A 14,180-nucleotide genomic window follows, 5' to 3' on the forward strand; every position below is an offset into this window, starting at 1 on the left:
TTTGCCTTTTAGAAGTCATTCCCAACTTCTCCTCACTTTCCCCTTTCTTTGGGTCTCACAAATATTACTTCCTCATTCTTTCCATGACACTTCATACGGAGAATATCCTTACTCCTCATGCACGGAGACCGTGGCTCTAGTGACCTCCAGACAGTGAGCAACATTCATTTTGGAGCTGATCTAAATGGTACCGCTTTTTGTGGTTTTTAACAATTCACCCTTACGTCTCCTTGGTGAAATTATACCGTCTCCTTTGTAATTCTTTTTACTTAGTTACACTTGCCTATAAACACAGTGGGAGTGTAGTAAGAGAGACCATGGAGCCTGGGGGCCAGAAATTCAGTGATGTGGCAGAACTCTTTAACTGGTGTTCAAATTAAAATGTTGCCCTTCAGAAGCCTAATCCCTTCTAGACCTTCAGCTGCTAGCACGTCAGTTATAAATATATGCCAGGTTACAACACCCATTCATGTAAATAATCATCTCTTCCTTCTTGGTTAGAGCAAAATGTGTCTTGGAAGACAGAGACAGCAAATAATGGAAATCAGTTTCACCAAAGTCTGCTTCAAAGAAAACTGTGCTCTTGGATGTATAGACTGTATTGAAAGAACTCAGGCAGGAGGAGAAGGGGACAACAGAGGATGAGATGACTGGATGGCATCACCGACTTGATGGATGTGAGTTTGAGTGAACTCCAGGAGTTGGTGATGGACAGGGAGCCCTGGCATGCTGCAATTCATGGGGTCACAAAGAGTCGGACATGACTGAGCAACTGAACTGAACTGGGATTATAGACTGAAAATCATTTTTCCAAGCACAATAGTGATAATGAAATGAAAAGACCTGATGGGCAACAGTGGAGGCAACACACACCTTCTTGTCTATGCCAAGCACTGCTGTGAGTATATGATACATATGAGGCCAGCAATAACTCAGTGTAGTTATGGTTCTAACTGAATGAACATCAGAATGGCTTCAAGCAGCATGACTCCAGGCACAGTCAGGCCTCCATCCAACCCATATTAAACACTCTGTAAACATAGGCTCCAGTATCCCTGGCCTTCTGGAGGGAATTTCTGCTCTAAGTCGCACTGAAGGTGATTAAAAAAAAAAAAAAAGGTGAGAAGTACAACAAGCTTTGAAACTTTAAGCAGTAAGTCAAAGGAAGTGAGAGAAATCAGCAATAGAGAATTTAGTAAAGGACTTCTCACCTTGGGATATACAGACATCGCCTCCATTTGAATGCCACAGGGATGTGAGTAAGTCTCAAGATGGGACTAGAAATCAAACTTTCTCCACCACTGTCCTAGCCTAGGATCTGATTCTTAGGAGCTTGCCTTTATCATCATATATGATGATATAAGCCCTTGTTACCTTTCATACTTTTCTATTAAACTGTGAGCCACCTATCATTGAGCTGTTAAGGGACTACCCAAAAGCATCAACTGGAAGAGGCTTCTATCCAGTTCTCTTCTGGAGTCACTAATCAAGCTATCAATGGAGCGGTGGGTTAAGAATGGGGCGTGTGACATGCTGGAGAAACAGAAATAGAACCCAAATGCCTCCTCAAGGAACTCATAATCCAGGAGGAAAGACTTCAAGTAAATGATTAGAACAGTGGGATAAACATTTTCATCATAAGGCTAATGGAATACACAGGACAGCTGGGCTGACGGACAGGGCCTGGGAGACCTAGGGATGGTCCTGCAAAATGTGCAGAGTTCTGCTCCAAAGGGCACCATTCTCCTTACACTGCAAAATCAATCCCACTCCTCCATCTCCTCCCAGAGTTTAACAAAGAGGTTGCCTTGCGGACAATGGCAAGGAAAGCTCAGAAAAGCTATCCAGTCTGAATCTTCAAGGACATCTAGGAATTATCTGGATGAGGGTTGGCCATTTTAGGCAGAGGGAACAGCATATGCCAAGTCAAAAAGTGAGAGAGCCTGTCACATGCCAGGACTGTAAAGGAAGAGGAGACGGTGATGGAGGTGGTACTTACAGAGACAGGCAGGGGGCAGATGGTGAGTGGCACTCAGAAACTGTTTGAGCTGAGGAGCTGGTTACCCATCTTTGCAGTCTAAAGGGTGTAAGGGAGGATTTTTACCTTCCCCAAATCCTGTGCACTGATCTTCAAGAGCAATTCATTCCTCCACATAAAGGATATCTATCTCCCATAGTTCTATGCCCCAGAAGAATTAGTGAAAATTCATTTTATCTGGTAACTTTCTGCTAAGATTTTCTAGCAGAAGAGACTCCATAAATATAGGTACCTGAGCAGTTTAAAAAGAGCTAACAGAGGGAGAAACAGAAGAGGAATAGGCAAGAACATGAAGTGAGTACATGTATTTACATACATTTTCATAGAAGAATGAGCATTCTTCCCTATTCAGCTAACGAACATGATGCTTCTTACCACTTATTGTAGGTCTCATTTAAAAATGTATAGAGTGCACCAGGGGCCTCTCTGGTGGCTTCTCAAGATGGTGAAGAATCTGCCCGCAATGTGGGAGACCTGGGTTTGATTTCCTGGGTCAGGAACATCCACTGGAGAAGGGAACAGCTACCCACTCTGGTATTCTTGCTTGAAGAATTCATTAGACGGAGGAGCCAGGGGGTTGCAAAGAGCCAGACTCGACCCAGCGACTAACAATTTCACTTACTTTGGTCTTCCCTGGTAGCTCAGCTGGTAAAGGATCTGCCTGCAATGTAGGAGACCCCAGTTTGATTCCCCGGTCAGGTAGATCCCCTGGAGAGGAGTTAGGCTACCCACTTCAGTATTCTTGGGCTTCCCCAGTGGCTCAGATGGTAAAGAATCCACCTGCCATGCGGGAGACCTGGGTTCAGTCTCTGGGTTGGGAAGATCCGCTGGAGGAGGGCATGACAACCCACTCCAGTATTCTTGCCTGGAGAATCCAATGGTCAGAGGAGCCTGGTGGGCTACAATCCATAGGGTTGCAAAGGGCTGGACACGACTGAGTGACTAAGCACAGCGCACAGTACACCAGGCACTGTGCTGCGTGCTGCATTTGATGTCATGGATTTCATAGAACTTTCTTGCTCACAGTGTTCCAAGAGAGGGATTTTCTCCATTTTATAGATGAGGGGATGGCAACTCAGAGATACTAAGTAGCTTGTTCAAGACCACACATCAGGTGAGTAACCAGGCAAGTAGTCTCCCCAAGCTTCCTGAGGCCTGTTAGGACAACAGGCAAAATCCTTGGCACAGGAAAGCCCAGGGTGGAAGGGAGCATCTTGGGCTGCTGTCCTCCCAGAGACACAGGTTTATTTTCTTAGATGTGTGTCCATCGCTTGAATTTTTTTTTCTTAATTCATTTTGGTTTGCTACACATCACACCACATCAGTTCTGTGGGGCTCCCCAATCAACAAAAAAATTCTGATTTGCAAAGAGCAGATTGAAGGTGAAGATGCTGGGGGTAGGGGTACCAGCTGTAGATGTTGAAGAGGTTCAGAAATACTGTAGTTTCTTTTCTCTGAAGTCCTGCAAAAACACACACACTGAAAGAATCACTCTTTCTATTGACTTTTTGTTTTTTTCAGACAAGAACAGAAGTAGGCACAGTGCTACATCTCGGTCCCCCATAAAAGAGAGGCTTTGAAATGGGAAAAGAAATCAGCCAGAATCTAAGGAGTAGCCAAGGATACTGTGGACCCACAGCAAGGGGTGCTCAAAAATGTCCTTTTTGCTCATAACCAAACAGATTTCCCAGGTGGTCAAGCAAGCACAGAGATATGCCTCTGGACCAGAAAGAGTAATATAAGTAAAGAGAGGAGAGAGTAGCCTGGTGCATTGAAGTCTAAAGGGTAATTTCCTGTATGTTGGATGAAGTTGCTGGTAACAGGCCAGATGCTCTTGTTTTACTCCTTGAGTAACTTGCTCTGTAGTTTACTGTGTCTCAGTGGCCTTGGGTGTAAAATAAGGGCAAAAATAGCATCTGCTTTGCTTCCAAATCCATTATAGGTATTGAATTGCTGGGGAGAGAATGCTAGGCAAGCAGATGATATTGGGATACAAACAGCATGTTCCAATGGGGCGAGGGGCTTCTGTCAGTCCATGGGTTCAGGATTTGGGATCCAAGCACATGTATTGATCGATTCTTCTAAATACGTAGGATTGCCTGTAAAGATTTTCCTGCTAGAGAACTCTATTTTCTTCCTGGAAAACTCAAGGCTGAAAGTCCACTGAAAAGTTAAGAAAATTCATCAGCTTAATAGTTCTGGGGAAGGAGTGAGTGGAATCCTCCAGACAGCAGAATCCTCCAGAGAGCTCCTTCAGTTTTACAAAATTGAAACAAAACAAAACAAAGCAAATCCCTGTTTAACAGACACCTTAATGGTATAAGTAAAATAGCAAGTGGCACAGATAATATTTGTTACTCCTTTTAAGCATCCTTCCTTCGTGGCTCCGATGGTACAGAATCTGCCTGCAATGCAAGAGACCTGGATTCAATCCCTGAGTCGGGAGGATCCTCTGGAGAAGAGAACGGCTACCTACTCCAGTACTCTTGCCTGGAAAATCCCATGGATAGAGGAGCCTGGTGGGCTACAGTCCCTGGGGTCACAGAGAGTTGGACATGACTGAGCAAAGAGTCGGACACGACTGAGCTACTAAACTGAACTGAACTGAACTGAGTGACTAACACAGACTATAAGGACTGACTACACATTAACTTGTCATCCATTAAATGCAAATCCCTCCATGTAGAAACATTCAAGTACAATATTTAAAAGATTCCCACCCACCCCCACCCCGGGGCCTTTCTGTATCACAGGTTACCTTCATTCACAGAACTTCTGTAACCATCCACCTTCACATTTCAGGAAGTTAATGGGGCAGAATTTTCAATTTGAGAGGCACATGTTTCTCCTAGAAATTGCATCTTGGATAGTCTGTTATTTTGAATAACTTATTGTTTTTAAGTCTCTGAATTTGTGAAAAGTTCTGTTGTATAGCCAGAGGTCAGTCCTAATAACAAGTGGGTAGTGTCCCTTGGGTGATGTATGCATGGTTTGGGTGCCACGTTCATGTCCTCCATCATAGTTCAAGCAGGCACAAGTCAACTCTGACTTCCTAAACCTCAGTTAGCACTGAGCTGGTTTCACAATTATTTTGGCTGCCCTGCACCCACGGGTAAGCTGCTAAGTCACTTCAGTCGTGTCTGACTCTGTGCGACCCCATGGACTGCAACCTACCAGGCTCCTCCATCCATGGGATTTTCCAGGCAACAGTACTGGAGTGGGGTGCCATTGCCACAGGTAAGGGGTCCCAGCAAATGGCCTGCTTTCATGTCCTCTGTCTTAAGGAATATAACAGCTCCTTCACTGGCTCAGCAGAGATGTACTGAACACCTGCTGATGCCAGGCTCTGTTTTCTAAGATGGTAAGATGGATGGAGAGCTTACTTTCTAGGAGAGGTAGGCAGATATTAAACACATGATAAATGAAGGAAAAAATACGTTCAGATAGAGATACATGCTGTGATACAAATAAAGTGATGCGGCGGGGGATGGAGACTGAACAGCGCTGCAAGGGGACAGGGCTACTTTGGTTAAACTGGTCAGTCTCTAAGAGGGGGACAGTGGAGTTGAGAATAGAAGGTCTCAAGTATTTCTGATTTAGTTCTTGAGTCTTTTACTAAGTTTTTTTTTCTTTGCTTGGCTCTTTGGGAAATATGCTTTCTTAGGAACGTCTTTTTGGTTTTTGATCTCTGCCCTTCTCTTGTTTTTTTGGCTTCATGTTCCTCAGCTATGGCCTTTCCACACACTCTTGCAAATGTCCTACATGCCTAGAGATGTAGGTTAGCTACTGTATTCATTGGCTAGGGATTCTGTGACAAATAAACACCGAGTAGGAACTTAAATGAGGTATGTTTATTGCTTCACAGTCCTAAAGGCTGGAAGTCTGAACAGATGTTGGCTGGGTTCACTTCTTCCAAGGGCTCTGAGGGAAAATCTGTCCCATGGCTCTCTCCTAGCTTTGGGCATATTGTTGGCCATCTTTGGTGCCCCAGGGTTGTAAATGCATCACCCAGATCTTTGCCTTCATCTTTCCTTGGCGTTCTGCTTGTTTGTGTCTCTGTGTCCAAATTTCTCCTTTTTGCTCATACTCAGTCGTGTCTTGGCAACCCTTTGGACTGTAGCCCACTAGGCTCCTCTATCCATGAGATTCTCCAGGCAAGGACACTGGAGTGGGTTGCCATTTCCTCAGGCAGGGGATCTTCCTGACCCAGGGATTGAACCTGTGTCTCCTGCATTGCTGGCGGATTCTTTACCCACTGAGCCATCAGGGAAGCCCCTTTATAAGGACACTAGTCGTATTAAATTAGGGTTCACCCTCATAACTTCATTTAAAAACTCTGTTAAAAACCTTAAAAACAAGGTCACCTTCTGAGGCCCTGGGCTAGGACTTCAGTGTGTCTATTTGGAGAGACATAATCCCATTCATAACTACTTTCCTGGGTAGCAAGAAAATGAAATATTTTGCTCCACAAGAATTCACTACTCCACACATTTTATTTTCTTGATTTAAGCACAGAAATTCTTGGGGTTTGGTAAATTAACTTTAAAAGGATGAACGATTTGTAACTGTTACAGCATTCAAAGGACGATGGAACATGCGTGTGTAATGGGACACAAACTTTGGTTTGCTTTTACATTAGAAACAAAGCTAGCTCAGATTATACGTTAAGAGCACGTGAAGAATATGACACAATTTGTTTATCTTACTTAAGCAGCCTTTTGTTCCTGCCACTTCTCTTTCCCTGGAACCTTCCTTAAAAACTAATTAGTTGAGAAAGCTAAGTCAGGGCTGTGGCGAATTTTCCAAAAGCTTGGGGGTCAACAGTTCTTGAAATACTGATCTGGCTTCTAGAAAATAAGGACAATTCTCCAGTGTCACCTCAAATTAACAGCATTTTTATTCTTCAGAACAAATTTTGAATATTTAGAGGCCATGGAGGAGTACAAAAATGGTCTTAATGTTAAAATCTACATAGTAACTTTAAATTCATGGTGCAGAAAGATAAACCAGTTGAAAAGAAAAAAAGCCCACTTGTAATTAGTTAAAATAGAGGAATGAAAACAAGACAAATTCAGAGAGAGAGAGAGAAGGCTAAATACTAGTGCTTATAAAATGCTCTTGAAATGAATGCGAAGCTGGCTGTACAATGCATCATGGTAGTGAGTAGGTAAGAGATTCGTTCTGAAAAGTGTTTTGATCTCAGATAACTTTGCTCACAGCCAGTGAATCAGTGAAATCAAAGAATCTTCGCTCTGTGGGGAAATTCAAGAATTCAGACCGCAACAGAACTAATTGATAAACGAGCCCCAAAAGCCAGAGAGTCGACTCAGCTGCATTAATTTAGCGAATGGTTATCTTGATGCCATGCTCCCTCCCTTCCTCTCGTTCTTATAATTATGCTCTAAATAAGCACAGGAGAGGAAGAAATAAAGCACTATTAACACCAGATAATGGTCCTTGAAGGCAGAATTTCATAAACCATTATGTTATACAGCTTGCTAACTTATTATCTTTCCAAATCACAGAGGGCTGGCTTTCTCTCCTGGCCTTTTCTCTCAAGTAAGCCTCCTTGGCCGTGGAAGGCAGCATAGCCACACAAGCTGAAATCCCTGAACACTCGTAGTAACTGTAACTGTTCTGACTCTTCTGCCTCAGGAAGACAAAGAGCTAATTTGTTCCTTAAAAAAAAAATTAATTATGAAGCCTTTCAAGGAGACCCCATAATTGAACTTAGCCAACAGATCATTTGCAACAAGGATGTGGCAGAAAGCAAAAGGTAATATTCATCATGACTTGGCAGTTGAAAATCATTTCTCTCTCAAATCTGGAAGAAATTATTTGAACCTTTCTTTCTTCAGTTCAATATACCTTGAAATTTGTTGCAAAGGGCCTTTATAAATCCCTGCACTGAGAAGAATGGGGCCAGCTTGAAAGAGGAGTACTTGGGATGAGGGTGCCTTTGTGTGGGCTTAGGGCTCTTGCTATTCTGAAAGCTACACTCTATTTCACTGCAGAGAAAGTACACTTCAAATTAGAAGGGAAGATTATAGCTTTCTTCAAATCAATGTGTTGCCCTAGTTCTAGAATTCAGGAAAATTTTAAACATTGCTACAATCCTCTCAGGGAAAAATGAAAATGAGGATATCTCATTATTTTAAATAAATGCTTGGCTTTCCTTTGCAGTGATGGATATTCTGTCTCGGCTGCCTCATATGAGACACATTTTTAAAGATGGGCAGAGCGATCACTTATTTAATCACAGGAGCCTGGGAGGCCGGTAATGCGGTTGGGCCTCAGATAGGGTGTCTCTACTGGGAGAGGAAACGCTGGGATGTTTTATTACAGATTTGGAAGAGCACACGAGGAAAGACATCCTGCTAATATAAACAGCAGCTGAGAGAATTTAAAAATGATGAGCTATGTGATACCAAAAAGAGTTTTCACTTGGCCCATTATTTTGGGGGGAAGCTGACAAAAATGGGTATTTTTAGAAGCTAGAAAGATGTTAGTGTACTGCCATCTAAAATTTACAAAGTCTAAAGAGCAATATTTCTTAGATAGCTCATGACAGACAGACGATATTATTTTAGGTCATATTTCAAAGAAAGATATAAGTACCATAGCCACTGATAATATGTGGATGAGAATTTGCAATTTTTATTTTCCTTTCCCCCCTTTTCTAAACTGAATGCCCCTTTATGCCATATCACTTCACTGGAATACATAATAGCCCCACATAATCTCATGTAGACGCCGTCAATGGAGATTATTCTCCAGGCAGTCAGTCTTATGGCGCTAGAGGTGCTGGATTCGACTCCCAGGTTTTAGTCATTGCTTCTGAACTCAGTGCATCTCTCTGCCTTGTTTCCTCATCTGTTCAGTAAGAATGATAATATCTGGATATTCTTTTCAGGGTCAGTGTTAAGGATCAAATTTCAAAAATTATTTGAAAGTAATTTGTAAGCTGAAGACTGCTACATGAATTACAAGTATCATCACTGTTAATATAAACATGATAAAGACGAATCCTGAGAGGACTGTCTAGAAAAGGTTTCCTGAGCAATGATCGGTCAGTGCATCTTGAGTATGTGGTGCAAAACCAATTTTCTTACTTGGCTGTTGCCCTCAAAAGCTTGGTGTTTCCAGATGATTCTTTTCATAAGAAGTTTCAATGTCATTTTATAATACCTACATTAAAAAGGTCTTGCACTTTTGAAAAAAAAAGAGAGGGAGAGGAAGTTTGCAAGTTGGAGGGAATGTCATTATCGGTATTACTATTGGCACTAATGTGAGATAGAATTAAATCTTATCAAATAGGACTTGAGAATATGAAAAATCTACCAGATTTTACTAGCCCTTTGAGTAGCATTTACATAGCCATAATTAATATTCTATGTACATGAAGATAGGCTGAAATGACTATGTCGTGATTCTTTTCCAGATGCTTAAGACAAAGTCAATACAAAATTCATGATTTTTTTCTTTATTGGGTTGTCAAGGTTTTTACTAGAACTTAATGGAAAGATGAAGAAGGTCTATACAGTCAGTCAAAACAAGACCCAGAGCTGACTGTGGCTCAGATCATGAGCTCCTTATTGCAAAACTCAGTCTTAAATAGGAAAAACCACTAGGCCATTCAGGTATGACCTAGATCAAATCCCTTATGATCATACAGTGGAGGTGATGAATAGATTCAAGGGATTAGAAACGGTAGAGAGTGCCTGAAGAACTATGGACAGAGGTTTGTAACATTGTATAGGAGGCGGTGACCAAATCATCCCCAAGAAAAAGAAAAATAAGACAGCAAAGTGGTTGTCTGGGAAGGCTTTACTAATAGCTGAGAAAAGCAGAGAAGTGAAAGGCAGGGGAGAAAGGGAAAGATATACCCAGCTAACTGCGGAGATACAGAGAATAGCAAGGAGAAAAGAACAATGCAAACAAATAGAGAAAAATAACAGAATGGAAAGACTAGAGATCTCCTCAAGAAAACTGCAGATATCAAGGGAATAATTCAGGCAAGGATGGGCACAATAAAGGACAGAAATGGTATGGACCTAACCGAAGCAGAAGAGATCAAGAAGAGGTGGCAAGAATACACAGAAGAACTATACAAAAAAGATCTTCATGATCCCGATAATCACGATGGTGTGGCTACTCACCTACAGCCAGACATCCTAGAGTGTGAAGTCAAATGGGCCTTAGGAAGCATTACAATGAACAAAGCTAGTGGAGGTGATAGAATTCCAGCTGAGCTATTAGAATTCTTAAAGATGATACTGTGAAAGTGCTGCAGTCAGTGTCAGCAAATTTGGAAAACTCAGCAGTGGCCACAGAACTGGAAAAGGTCAGTTTTCATTCCAATTCCAAAGAAGTTCAATGCCAAAGAATGCTTCAACTACTGCACGACTGTACTCATTTCACATGCTATCAAGGTAATCTCAAAATCCTTCAAATTGGGCTTCAGCAGTAGGTGAACTGAGAACTTCCAGATGTACAAGCTGGGTTTCGAAGAGGCAGAGAAAACGGAGATCAAATTGCCAATATCCGTTGGATCATGGAGAAAGTAAGGTAGAAAAATACCGAGCTCTGCTTCATTGATTACGTGAAAGCCTCTGTGTGGATCACAATAAACTTTGGACAGTTCTTAAAGAGATGAGTGTACTAGACCATCTTGCCTGTCTCCTGAGAAACCTCTATGGAGGTCAAGAAACAACAGTTAGAACCAGATATGGAGCAATGGACGGCTCCAAATTGGGAAAGGAGTACGTCAAGGCTGTATACTGTCACCCTGCTTATTTAACTTCTATGTAGAGTACATCATGCAGAATGCCAGGCTAGATGAGCCGGCCACAAACTGAAAATATCAACAACCTCAGATACGGGCTTCCCTGGTGTCTCAGATGGTAAAGAATCTGCAGCTGCATTGCAGGCAGCTGCAATGCAGGAGACCCAGGTTCAATCCCAGGGTCAGGTCGAGAAGATCCCCTGGAGAAGGGAATGGCAGCCCACTCCAGTATTCTTGCCTGGAGAATTCCATGGACAGAGGAGCCTGGCAGGCTACAGTCCATGCTTTCAGATATGTAGATGCTATCATTCTAATAGCAGAAAGTGAAGAGGAACTAAAGAGCCTTTTGATAAAGGTGAAAAAGGAGAGTGACAAAGCTGGTTTAAAACTCAACACTGAAAAAACTAAGATCATGGCTTGTGGTCCCATTACTTCATGGCAAATACAAGGAGGAAAAGTGGAAGCAGTGACAGATTTTATTTTCTTTGGCTCCAAAATCACTGCAAATGATGACTGCAGCCATGAAATTAACAGATGCTTGCTCCTTGGAAGGAAAGCTATGACAAATCTTGACAGCATATTAAGAAGCAGAGACATCACTTTGCTGACAAAGGTTTGTACGGTCAAAGCTATGGTTTTTCCAGTAGTCATGTGAGAACTGGATCATAAAGAAGGCTAAGTGCTGAAGAATTAACTGATGCTTTTGAACTGTGGTATTGGAGAAGACTCTTGAGAGTCCCTTGGACTGCAGGGAGATCAAACCAGTCAATCCTAAAGGAAATCAACCCTGAATATTCAGTGGAAGGGCTGATGCTGAATCTGAAGCTCCAATATTTTGACCATCTGATGTGAATAGCCAACTCATTGGAAAAGACCTTGATGCTAGGAGAGATGGAAGGTAAAAGGAGAAAGGGGTAGCAGAGGATGAAATGGTTAGATAGCATCACCAACTCAATGGACATTAATTTGAGCAAACTCCAGGAGATAGTGGAGGACAGAGGAGACTAGCGTGCTACAGTACATGCGGTTGCAAAGAGTTGGACACAACTTAGCAACTGAAAAACAACACTGGAAATGTACTATTACACAGTAAGTCATCACTGTGACACAACTAAGAGACAACCAGTTTTCATCATCAAAATCAGCTTTATGAATTGTTCCATCGTCACCCAAAGGAACCTCTGGGTGACAATGATGCTTTTTTTTGGCAGAGTAGCTTTTTAACTATGTGCTTCAGTCCCTGGGTTGGGAAGATTCCCTGGAGAAGGGAACAGCTACCCACTCCAGTATTCTGGCCTGGAGAATTCCATGGACTGTGTAGTCCATAGGGTTGCAGAGTGTTGGACATGATTGACTTTCACTTCTGTTTCTGAAATCCTGTTTTGTGTACAATATTCTTATTGTTTAATTTAGTTTTGTCTGCATTGGGTCTTCGATGCTGTGAGCTTGCTTTCTCTAGTCCCGGCAAGTGGGAGTTATTCTCTAGTTGCTTCTCATTACCGTGGTTTCCCTTGCGGAGAATGGGCTCTAGAGTGTGTGGGCTCAGGTTGAGGTGCGCAGGCCTCGTCGCTCTGCAGCCTGTGGGATCTTCCTGGGACAGGATCAAACCTGTGTCCCCTGCATTGGCAGGCAGACTCCCAACTACTGGACTACCAGGGAAGCCCTATAATATTCTTAATTTAGTACCGACTGGCCAATCAGATGGAAGTGCTGATGTTTCTTTCATTCTCCTTCTCAGTCAACTGCCTTGGTCCTTCACAGTCCTTGCCTTCCGCCAATCCTCAGCCTTGCTTCTCACAGTTCGTTCACCAAACCCTTGCTCAGCTTCATCCTCACCAGACACTCTTTTATGCCTGAGATTTCCATTTCTACACATTTTCTTCTGTTTACAAGTTCCTTTTCGCTGAAGATTCTTATTTCCCCAACGGTTAGACACCCAGCCTGCTGATATTCATTCTACTGCCCTGTTGATCTCTTCACCACAATCAGCCTTACCTACATAGCTCTACAATCTGTTTGACTCCTCTAGTTTGGATTCCATAGGCAGGGTTTAGAATATTTATCTTCCCCATGGGCTTTTGGTTCAGTTCTCACTTGAGTATCATTTCTCTTTTCTCTCTCCCTACTGCATAAATCTCCCACTGTTGCCTGTCATCTTTCTTCTGACTCCTGTGCCTTTAAATATTGTGGGGTAAGGTCTGATTATCAAAGAGACTGAGACAGTTTGTCTCACAGTCGACATGAAAAGATTCTAACTGTAGCTCTGCCATGAAATCTCTTTGGAAACCTACCCCCATCCCCTGGACAACTCTCTCTTAATTTAAAAACTGCATTATCCTGGAACTTCCATGGTGGTCCAGTAGCTAAGACTTTGAGCTCCTAATGCTAGGGAACTGGGTTTGATCCCTGGGTGGGGAACTAGATCCCACATGTTGTAACACAGAAGGTCCTGTATGTCATGGGCAGCCAAATTTAAAAAAAAAAAAAAAATAGTGTTTAAAAAAATTTGCATTAATCCTCAGTGATTGGAAATCCTGACACTAGTCCATGTTTTCTCAGCCCATTTGGTGAAGGACTCTTCCAGATTTGGTGTTTTCAGCCTCTCCATTCCCACTGGCTCCTCTTTTGTTTTCAGAAGTGCTTATCTGCCTTTGCTTAAAAAAATGACAAGAGTGAGAGCAAAACCTTCTCCGACATCACATTAAATTAGCAGTACATTTTTCTCCTTCATGTCATATCCAGAGCCCCTAAATGAGTGCTCTTGCCTGTTTTCCTCGATTTCCTCATCTGTTCAAGTCTTGCAATTTATCAGCATGCCCGGTGCCGCCCTCCCCGCTCTCAGCTGCCTTTGACATTCTTGGTCCCTCTCTACTTTCAGCTTTTGTCTCGGCTTCCTTCTTATTCATTCCTTCCTTCTCGCTGCTCAGCTTTCTGGTGGTCCTCTGTGTTTTTTCCTCTGCACCTCTCCTCTGTCTGCTCTTTACACTCTGCAAACCAGTCCCTGGGCCTCCCTTTAGTCTCCTCAGCATGGGGAGCTCATTCGTTTGAGAAAAGGCTTCTGCTGTCAACCTTCCAGGAGTGCTCTCACCAGAAAGGTGAACCAACTTTATCTGTCTTCCCATTTTCAGAACTGTTTTATTTGTAGCAAAGCAGGGAGACATGTGCTTTCCATCTGCCTTTTGCTTCCCCCTACCCCCACTGAAGACAATTTATTTCAGAATGTAAGTGTCCGAGTCCAAGTTCTTAAACAGGGAAGTCTGTACCACAGACAAACTCAACAGGCTAGGATAGGTTTTGCTAATGACAACAAGAAGTAAAAAATGATTCTGTGCTTCCTGTCCACCTACATATATGAGA

The 14,180-nt window shown here is 42.6% G+C and overlaps 1 protein-coding gene across 7 annotated transcripts in view; it reads right to left on the reverse strand.

The window, feature by feature from the left end:
• Positions 1-14,180, reverse strand: part of B3GALT1 (beta-1,3-galactosyltransferase 1) — a 630,044-nt gene that overhangs the window by 5,434 nt on the left and 610,430 nt on the right. The gene's annotated exons all lie outside the window — the stretch shown is intronic.

The sequence above is a fragment of the Bos taurus genome, chromosome 2, assembly GCF_002263795.3.
Source record: "Bos taurus isolate L1 Dominette 01449 registration number 42190680 breed Hereford chromosome 2, ARS-UCD2.0, whole genome shotgun sequence".
Lineage (NCBI taxonomy): Eukaryota > Metazoa > Chordata > Mammalia > Artiodactyla > Bovidae > Bos > Bos taurus.